This window comes from Triticum urartu, chromosome 4 (assembly GCF_003073215.2).
Source record: "Triticum urartu cultivar G1812 chromosome 4, Tu2.1, whole genome shotgun sequence".
NCBI lineage: Eukaryota > Viridiplantae > Streptophyta > Magnoliopsida > Poales > Poaceae > Triticum > Triticum urartu.
In genome coordinates this window covers 506,607,600-506,617,210 of record NC_053025.1, presented here as the reverse complement: position 1 = coordinate 506,617,210, position 9,611 = coordinate 506,607,600, and the positions used below count along the sequence as shown (strand labels likewise).

The following is a 9,611-nucleotide window of genomic DNA, read 5'->3' as shown; positions in this document are numbered from 1 at the left end:
GTAATTTTCAAACTCATACAGGCATTGGCTAGGATGCATATTATAAGGATTGCCATTATCATTGAACTTCATTAAAGAATTTACCTCTACCACCTTAGGTGGTGGTGGTGTATCAAGCCCATGTATTTTTTTAATAGGAGGTAAAATTTTGACATCCTCAGCTTTAATACCTTTTTCCTTCATAGATTTCTTTGCCTCTTGCATATCTTTAGGATTGAGATATAAGATACCCCTCTTTTTTAGAGTAGGTTTAAGCGGTGGTTCATGAAGAGTCCAATCATCATAATTTTTCAATATGTTATTCAATAATTCTTCAGCTTGTCCAATAGTTCGTTCCCTGAAAACACAACCAGCGCAACTATCTACGAAATTCCTAGAAGCATCGGTTAGTACATTATAGAAGATATCGAGTATTTCATTTTTCTTAAGAGGGTCATCAGGAAAAGCATTAAGCAATTGGAGAAGCCTCCCCCAAGCTTGTGGGAAACTCTCTTCTTCAATTTGTACAAAGTTAAATATTTCCTGTAAGGTAGCTTGTTTCTTATGAGTAAGAAAATATTTTTCAGAGAAGTAGTAAATCATATCCTAGGGACTACGCACACAACCAGCAGCAAGAGTATTATACCAAGTCTTAGCATCATCCTTTAATCTCTCCCTAATAATAAAGCACGGATTGAGTCTCCAGATTCACCATCGTGGCTTTTTTAGAAAACAATCCCTGTGGTTTTTGAAAGTTCAACTCGCAGTTCGTATTTAAGTGGACAGGGAAAACGATTTGATTTTGCAAATTAACCACTTCAGTTTGTAAGAATTACACTGGCGCTCCTTTCTTTATCTTATCCACCGACAGCTCACAGGACTCGAGCTTCCCTGCCGCCCCGGCTGTGACGGCGGCTTCCTGGAGCAGATGGACGCGCCGCCGCCGCGCCGGGCGTCGCGCCCTCCGCCCCCACGGGGTCAACGAGGTCCTGCCCCGCCGCAGCCGGCGTGGCGCCTCGGGTGCCCGCTTGGGGTTACTGTACAACCCAGTCATCGTGCTCCAGCGCTCCGCCGCCCCTCCCTGCGACGAGGCCCTCGGCGCCACCAGCAGCTTCGAGCTCTTCTACGATGATGGCGTCGGATCCGGCCTCTGCCCGCTGCCCGAGACCATGTTTGACTTCCTCATGGGGTCCGGATTCGAGTGGTTCCTTAAGCAGCTCGCCCGGATCGAGGCCGGCGGCTTCGGCGCCGTCCGCCCCTGCGACAACCCAGCGGACTGCAAGGCCGCCGTCGAGCCCATGCCCACTGTCGTCGTCGCCGCCTGCCCTGGCCACATCGGCGCCGACTCCCACTGCGTCGTCTGCAAGGAGACCTTCGAGCTGGGCGACTAGGCCAGGGAGATGCCCTGCAGCCACATGTACCACCATGACTACATCCTGCCGTGGCTCGCGCTGCGTAACTCGTGTCCCCTGTGCCGGCACAAGCTGCCCACAGATGTGGCACGGCCTGCTCCGGTGTGTGACCTCGGTGCCGCCGACGACCAGGGCAGCAACACCGGGGCTAAGGCTGGCAGTGAGGAGGAGATAATGGTTGGGTTGACGATTTGGCGGCTCCCTGGTGGAGGCTTTGCTGTTGGCAGGTGGTCCGACGAGAGGGAGCTCCCCTCCCAGGTGTCTACACTGAGGTGGATGGGGGTTTCAACAATGGTGGTGCACCGAGGAAGATCTCATGGTCATCGAGAGGGAGCTGTTCGTCACAGAGGGGAGTTAGCAGATGTGTGTTTGACAACATGTTTGCTTGCTTTGACACACCCATCCTTGAGGTCGGACTGGAGCTCGGTTTTCACCTATGGTCTGAGGAGCCGGAGCACAAGCTGGAGATCCTATGATAGCCATGCGGATGCGATTGCCAGGTGATGACTGCATCACGCAGTGGGGAATATGACAATTGGATGTTGGAGAGCCGCAGATGTCTGTTTGATGTTTTCTATATACCAGTTGAGAGATAAAGAGGATTTGTACGTAGAGTGCAAATTGTGTGCTGTTTTGTACATAGAGGAGCAGAACAAGAGATGTTGCAATGGAAATGTCCTCCAGTTTGTGCATTCAGGATGGTCTTCGTGTTGCATTTTGGAGTATCATTCAGCAAGACAAGTTTTTTTTACTGATGCACACATCTAGATAGTGAGCATGTCAGCACTCAATTGTTTCTTCAAATTCCATCTCGCTCAATGCAACGGGGGTTCCTCCATTGTAACCATGACTTGTTGGAAGGTTCAGAGCGTAGCAAAGATTCAATAAAGCATCACTCAAGATATTTTCTGTTCTCCAATTGAATATTTTCTGCTCTTCAATTGGAAAATACGCGACAAGGAGCAATGGCAAGCAGCAACAGCGGTGGCAAGCAGAGGCAGGTTGTTGCCGTGTCGTGATTGAGGTTAAGTATAGAGGGAGATGTAGGGTGGGGTGGGGTCCTAATCATCTGTATTATTGATGCTCTGGCTATCGCCTCACGATTATCGATTGGTGCTCGCGCCTCATCTGTGTTGGTCAGTTGCTACGCTAGCAGATTACTAATCATATGAGATTTAGATAAAGTGCAGACTACCGATTCCATGGGCTGGAGAAGTACACACATGGCTGCAAGATGTAGAAGAAAGGGAGAATAGCAGCATATTACTAATCAAGAATTCCAAGTGCAAACCACGTTGGCAGATTTCTATCACGTTGGTTGATTACTAATACACACTGAAATTACTAATACACAATTTATCACAAGGCAAAAAAAAATTGTGTGCGCGCTACTACTGCTTATAGGGAATAGAGAATACAGATAATGTTGCAGATTATATATCAATGAGAATTTTTAATTCTTGCAGTTGCTAATGCACTGATATTTTAAGTTTGCTTTGGATATTTCATGATTAACGTTCAATTCAAAGAGATGGACATAGCTAAGGTAACGACACATTATCCAACGTGAGATCCCACTTCATTCAAATTCCTTCTCACTATGATACATAGATGGACCTAATCTTTTCAAATTTTAATTATTATCTTGCGTAGGTGTGGCTCATTGGCAGGTGTGCGCAGCCGAAATCACTGCCTCAAGATTGATAATGTTCGAACGCATTGTGATCAGAGGAGAACCTGGCCATCGACAACGAGGTGGGAAAAAGGTTAAGTGGTGACACAGGTGCGATGCCGTCTTAAAATAGAGGACTTGGATCTGTGAGGTCTTGTACTCACTCGATTTTTTACCGTTGCAACGCACGGGCAATTTTCCTAGTGAGAACAGAAATAATTTGAGAATATAATAGTGGCGAATTTTCTCATCATGAGCAAAAAGTGTGGCTACGTCATTCAACTTAGTCAGGCCCCGTTTGATAGCAAAGTATTTTCTAAGTATTTTGAGAATACTACAGTTTTTTGAGATTACCATAGTTTTATTTACAATGAGTTGTTTGGTTGCCCCTAACAACTGTGTTTTTAATACTGTAGTATTGGGCAAACTGCAATTTTTTCTCTGCATAAAAAAATAACCCCAAACCTCTTTTTAAAAAACAGAGTTGTTGAGTGCGTAAACACAACGGCTAAATAGCAAAATTTACAGGGTTATGCGGCAACAGCCAAACAGGTTCTATGTATTGTGAATACTCCAAAATACTCTGTTTTGATAAAACTATGGTATCTCACACCTAAAGGCAAAATTATTGTAGTTTTTGATACTTTGGTTTATATAATACTTTGCTATCAAACATAGCCTAAGATGTGCCACAACAATTTCATTTTCATAACCATGGAAAGGATTAGATTCAACCAAAATAATTAACTCTGGGTCAACAGAGAATTCATAATCCTTATCATCAACAAAGATAGGTGAAGTAGCAAACTGAGGATCACATTTCATTTTAGCATTCAAAGTCTTTTCTTTATACTTGCATAATAATTTTTCCAGATCAGTTTTATCCTTACAAGCAAGAATGTCTCTAGTTGTCTCCTCATCCAAAACATAACCTTCCGGTATCTTAGGCAATTCATATTTAGGAGAACTAGTTCTAATAGGTGTTTCAATATTTTCAGTTTCAAGCTCTTCATCAGTTTCAATATTCTCAAAAGCTTTAGTTCTAGCAAGTTGTTCATCAAGAAATTCACCTAGTGGCACATTATCATCAAGCAAGGTACTAGCATCATCATAAATATCATTCATAGCAGAAGTAGCATCATCAATAACTTGTGACATATCGGGATTAATATCATGTGCTGGTGTTGCAAGTTTACTTATAACAGAAGGTGAATCAAGTGCAGAGCTAGATGGCAAGTCCTCACCTCCCCTCGTCCCGAAGGAAAACAATCTTAGTCTTAGCATCCTTCGGATTCTTCATAGTGATAATTTGATAATAATCCCAAGTGACCTCACAAATATAGCTATGCTCCCCCGCAACGGCACCAGAAAAAGGTCTTGATAACCCACAAGTATAGGGGATCGCAATAGTTTTCGAGGGTAGAGTATTCAACCCAAATTTATTGATTCGACACAAGGGGAGCCAAAGAATATTTGAAAGTATTACCAGTTGAGTTGTCAATTCAACCACACCTGGAGATTAATTATCTACAGCAAAGTGATCAATAGCAAAGTAGTATGATAGTTTTGATAATAGTAGCAAGAACAACAATAATGGTAACAGTGATAGCAATGATTTTGTAGCAAGTGCAACGGTAACAATAGCAATAGCAACTTAGCGAGAACAATATAAGAGAAATTCGTAGGCATTGGATAAGTGAATTCGTTGGATGATACTCATCATATAACAGTCATAACCTAGGGCGATACATCACTAGCTTCAATTCATAAATATAATGTAGGCATGCATTCTGTAAATAGTCATACATGCTTATGGAAAGAACTTGAATGACATCTTTTGTCCTACCCTCCCATGGCAGCGGGGTCCTATTGGAAACTAAGGGATATTAAGGCCTCTTTTTAATAGGGAGCCGGAACAAAGCATTAACACATGGTGAATACATGAACTCCTCAAACTACGGTCATCACCGGGAAGTGTCCTGACTATTGTCACTCCGGGGTTGCCCGGTCATAACACGTAGTAGGTAACAATAACTTGCAAGATCGAATCTAGAACATAGATATAATAGTGATAACATAAACGGTTCAGATCTGAAATCATGGCACCCGGGCCCAAAGTGACAAGCATTAAGCATGGAAAAGTCATAGCAACATCAATCTCAGAACATAATGGATACTAGGGATCAAGCCCTAACAAAACTAACTCGATTACATGATGAATCTCATCCAACTCCTCACCGACCAGGGAGCCTACGAAGGAATTACTCGCTCCCGGTGGGGAGCATCATGGAATTGGCGATAGAGAAGGGTTGTTGATGACGAAGATCGAAGATCCCCCTCTCCAAAGCCCCAAACGGACTCCAGACTAGCCTCCCGGTGAAGAACAGGAGGTAGCGACGGCTCCATCTCATGAAACGCGATAAATCTCTCTCCTTGTTTTTTTTCTGGAAATATATGATTTTATAGCGTTGGTTTCAGGGTCTGCGGGGCCACCAGGTGGGGACAACCCACCTGGGCACGCCTGGAGGGGGGCGCCCTGGTGGGTTGTGCCTGCCTAGGTGCCCCCCTCCGGTGGTTCTTGGCTCCAGAAATTATCTTTATTTGTATACAAATTCCTTGCAAAGTTTCGTTCCAATCCGAGAACTTTTATTTCTGCACAAAAACAACACCATGGTAGTTCTGCTGAAAACAGCATCAGTCTGGGTTAGTTTCATTCAAATCATGCAAATTAGAGTCCAAAACAAGAGGAAAAGCGTTAGGAAAAGTAGATATGATGGGGACGTATCAATTGGCTAAGGACGAGGTGACGATGCATGTCGGAAATGGTTCCAAGGTTGACCTATGAGTGTCCGATGAGTGTTGAAGCACGCGGCGAATATCGTTATTTTTCTAACCTTCACAGATGGTTTAAGTAGGTATGGATATATCTACTTGTTGAAACAAAAGTCTGAAACATTTGAAAAGTTCAAAGAATTTCAGAGTGAAGTGGAGAATCATCGTAACAAGAAAATAAAGTTTCTACGATCTGATCACGGAGGCGAATATTTGATTTACAAGTTTGGCCTTCATTTAAGACAATGTGGAATTGTTTCACAACTCATGCTGACACGTGTACAATGTATCTATAATTTTTGATTGTTCCATGCTATTATATTATCTGTTTTGGATGTTTTATATGCATTAATATGCTATTTTATATTATTTTTGGGACTAACTTATTAACCTAGAGCCCAGTGCTAGTTTCTGTTTTTTTCCTTGTTTTTGAGTTTCGCGGAAAAGGAATACCAAACGGAGTCCAAACGGAATAAAACCTTCGTGATGATTTTTCTTGGACTAGAAGACACCCTAGAGACTTGGAGATCAAGTCGGAAGAGCCACGAGGCGGCCACAAGGGGGAGGGCGCGCCCAGGGCCAGGGCCCACCCCCTGCCTTGTGGGCCCCTCGTGACTCCCCTGACCTAATTCTTCATCCTATATATTCACATATATTCCCAAACCACTAGAAGTATCCACGAAAACACTTTTCCACCGCCGCAACCTTCTGTTCCCGTGAGATCCCATCTTGGGGCCTTTTCCGGCATCCCGTCGAAGGGGGATTCGATCACGAAGGGCTTCTACATCAACCCTATTGCCCTTCCGATGAAGTCTGAGTAGTTTACACTACAAAAAAAGACACATCCGTGACATTTTGGGCCGAACGAAAAAAATTATGTCATACATATGACACTTCTATGACGATAATTGTGACAAAACCCGGTATCATCATAAACGTGGTGGGCTCCTACTTCTATGACAAAAAATCATGACAGAAAATGGGCTTTTCGTCCTGGGCGGGCCGGAGACGCAAGTGCATGACATTCTTTGGGCCGTCCATGACGGAAAAAACTATGGTAGAAGCAAGGGGGAGGAAAATTTCGGGGAGTTCCCAGTTACGGTGGGAGGTCGGGGGCCGAGCAATGCGCGTTTCTCTCATACACGTACGAGCGTGTGTGCGAGGCGTTGGCTCTAACTGAACCCGAGCGAGGCGTTGGGCTCTAACTGAACCCGAGCGATTGCACTGCAGGCTACACATTACTGAACCCGAGCGATCGATCGATGGCTGTTAACTGAACCCGATCGAGCGATTCCTTCGCTACTGCTGCTAACTGAAGCCGATCGATGGGATAAAAAGTGAGCGTTGCGGGGGGGGGGGGGGGGGGGGGGGAGGGGGGGGGGGGGGGGGGTTGGATGAACAGTGGGCGGTGGCGTTGCCTCTGGATGAACAGGACCCCGTGGTGTGGTGGAGGGCTGGATGAACAGTAGACGGTGGAGGGGTGCCCGTGGAGGGGTGGATGAACAAGACCCCGTGGTGTGGAGGGCTGGATGAACAGTAGACGGTGGAGGGGTGGTTGAACAGGACCCCGTGGTGTGGAGGGCTGGATGAACAGTAGACGGTGGAGGGGTGCCCGTGGAGGGGTGGTTAAACAGGACCCCGTTGTGTGGAGGGCTGGATGAACAGTAGACGGTGGAGGGGTGGTTGAACAGTAGCCGGTGGAGTAGCGCGCGGTGGAGGATGGATGAACAGGAGCCCGTGGAGGCTGGAGGAGGTCGACGGTGGAGATGAACAGTATCCCATGGAGTCCCATTTTGCGGTACGCCACACCCCTCCCGATGAACAGGACCCCCGTTTCGACCGTAGCGCTCCAACACAAGTCTGTTTCCTCCGTTTTGCGGTACGCCACACCCCTCCCGATCAACAGGACCCCCGTTTCGACTGTAGGAGGTCCGTTTCCTCCATTTTGCGGTACGCCACACCCGTCCCCATCAACAGGACCCCCGTTTCGACCGTAGGAGGTCCGTTTCCTCCGTTTTGCGGTACGCCACACCCCTCCTGATGAACATGATCCCGTTTCGAATGTGGCCGGTCGAACACAAGGCCGTTTCCTCCGTTCTGCGGTACGCCAGGACTCGTTTCCATCACATGTTCCGTCCAAGCCCTCCCGATGAACACGACGCATTCCATTGCCTCCCCATGAACACGACGCATTCTGTTGCCTCCCCATGAACACGACGGCGACGCCGTTTCTCCGTTCCGACCCAGCCATGTACACGAGCCCTCGGCGTACGTATGCGCGAGTAGGCGTTTGAGACCCCGCCCGTATGTACACATACGTGGCCGTATTTTCTTTCTTGCACCCTGACTGTTGTACGTACGTGTACATGCTACGTGCGCGCCTCTACTACGACACGTGCGCGCCTCTACATCGACCAGTATATATGTACGTACACGTTCGCGACCAGAATGACAACGCTACGTACGCTTCGACCAGGTGGGTCCCGACTGTCAGGCACTTCCTTGCGTGCCAAGATGTAGCTGGTGGGTCCTAGCAGTCAGGGGGGCGAATCCTTTTGTTTTTTTGCCCGGACGCACTTCCTTGCATGCGAAGGTGTAGCTGGTGGGTCCTAGCAGTCAGGGGGCAAACGTTTTTTGCGAAATACGGTGGCCCGTCCGGTGGGTCCCCACTGTCAGGTGGAGGAATAATTATTTTGCACGTAATAAGGAGGCACTTCCTTGCTGCGGCCATGGACCCAGCTATCAGCCTCTCCACGTACAGCCCACGTCCGATGGAAGTCGTTCCTTGACCACGTTGACCACGCCGCGCCGAGAGCACCAGGGCGGTGGACGACGGTGAGGCCTAGGAAGGGGACGACGGGGAGCCTGGGAAGACGCGTGTCGGAGTAAATGACCATGGGTAGCCTAGCCGGCTTCCCCGGGCTCTTCAAAAAAATTATAGGCCGATTGAGCCTCGAAGCGTCCAAGACGAGGGGCCGCCTTCCCCCAGCTGGCTACCTCTCAGGCCGGCTGCGCAAAGGCGGCCCAGCCCTGAAATCCTTGAGAAACAAGACCACGAGAAGGCCGACTCCAAGAAGCCGACCATGAGAAGGCCGACTCCCAGGAGCCGGCCCCTCAGCAGGCGGCCAAGATCGTGCCCTCACAGTCTGCACCCACATAACAGCGACAAGACGGGGCGTGGCTACAGTGAAGCTTGCCACCCCCGAATCCCGGGGCACGCAAGGCCACAGTGCGTCGTACGGGGCGGCCATCACCCGTCCGGCGCGGCACTATTGCCACGTTGATCGTGACGTTACCCACGGCGAGCGGTCAGTACAACCCGTGGGTGGCGGGCCCCCTCAGTCAGGGAGACCCCAAAGGCGGCCAGGCTTCCCACAATTGGCCTGGGGTGCGGCCGGCTCCCAATAGCCGGCCAGCTCTCTCCCTCGAAGGAGGTCCCTCCTTAAGGAGATAAGAGAAGGTAAGGCTACAGTGATGAGCCGCCTCGCGACGGCACTGTAGCCATGCTTACCCCGACAAAGCCCTCGTCACCAGAGGCAAGGCAACAGTAACCAGCCTCCGACAAAACACCCAAACAATTGGGCCAACCTGTCGACCAGAGGGCCGGCAGCTGGCGGGGCCTACCGGGCGGCGGACACATCAGTCGGCGGAGAAGCCGGCCAACGTAGACACAGACGGTTGGGGCCCGTGCCCAGCCGGATTACCATTGTACCCCT

At 48.4% G+C, this 9,611-nt stretch overlaps 1 pseudogene; it reads left to right on the top strand.

The window, feature by feature from the left end:
- The first annotated feature begins 779 nt into the window (after positions 1–779).
- On the top strand, positions 780–2,864 carry LOC125552326 (annotated as a pseudogene).
- Positions 2,865–9,611: the final 6,747 nt, after the last annotated feature.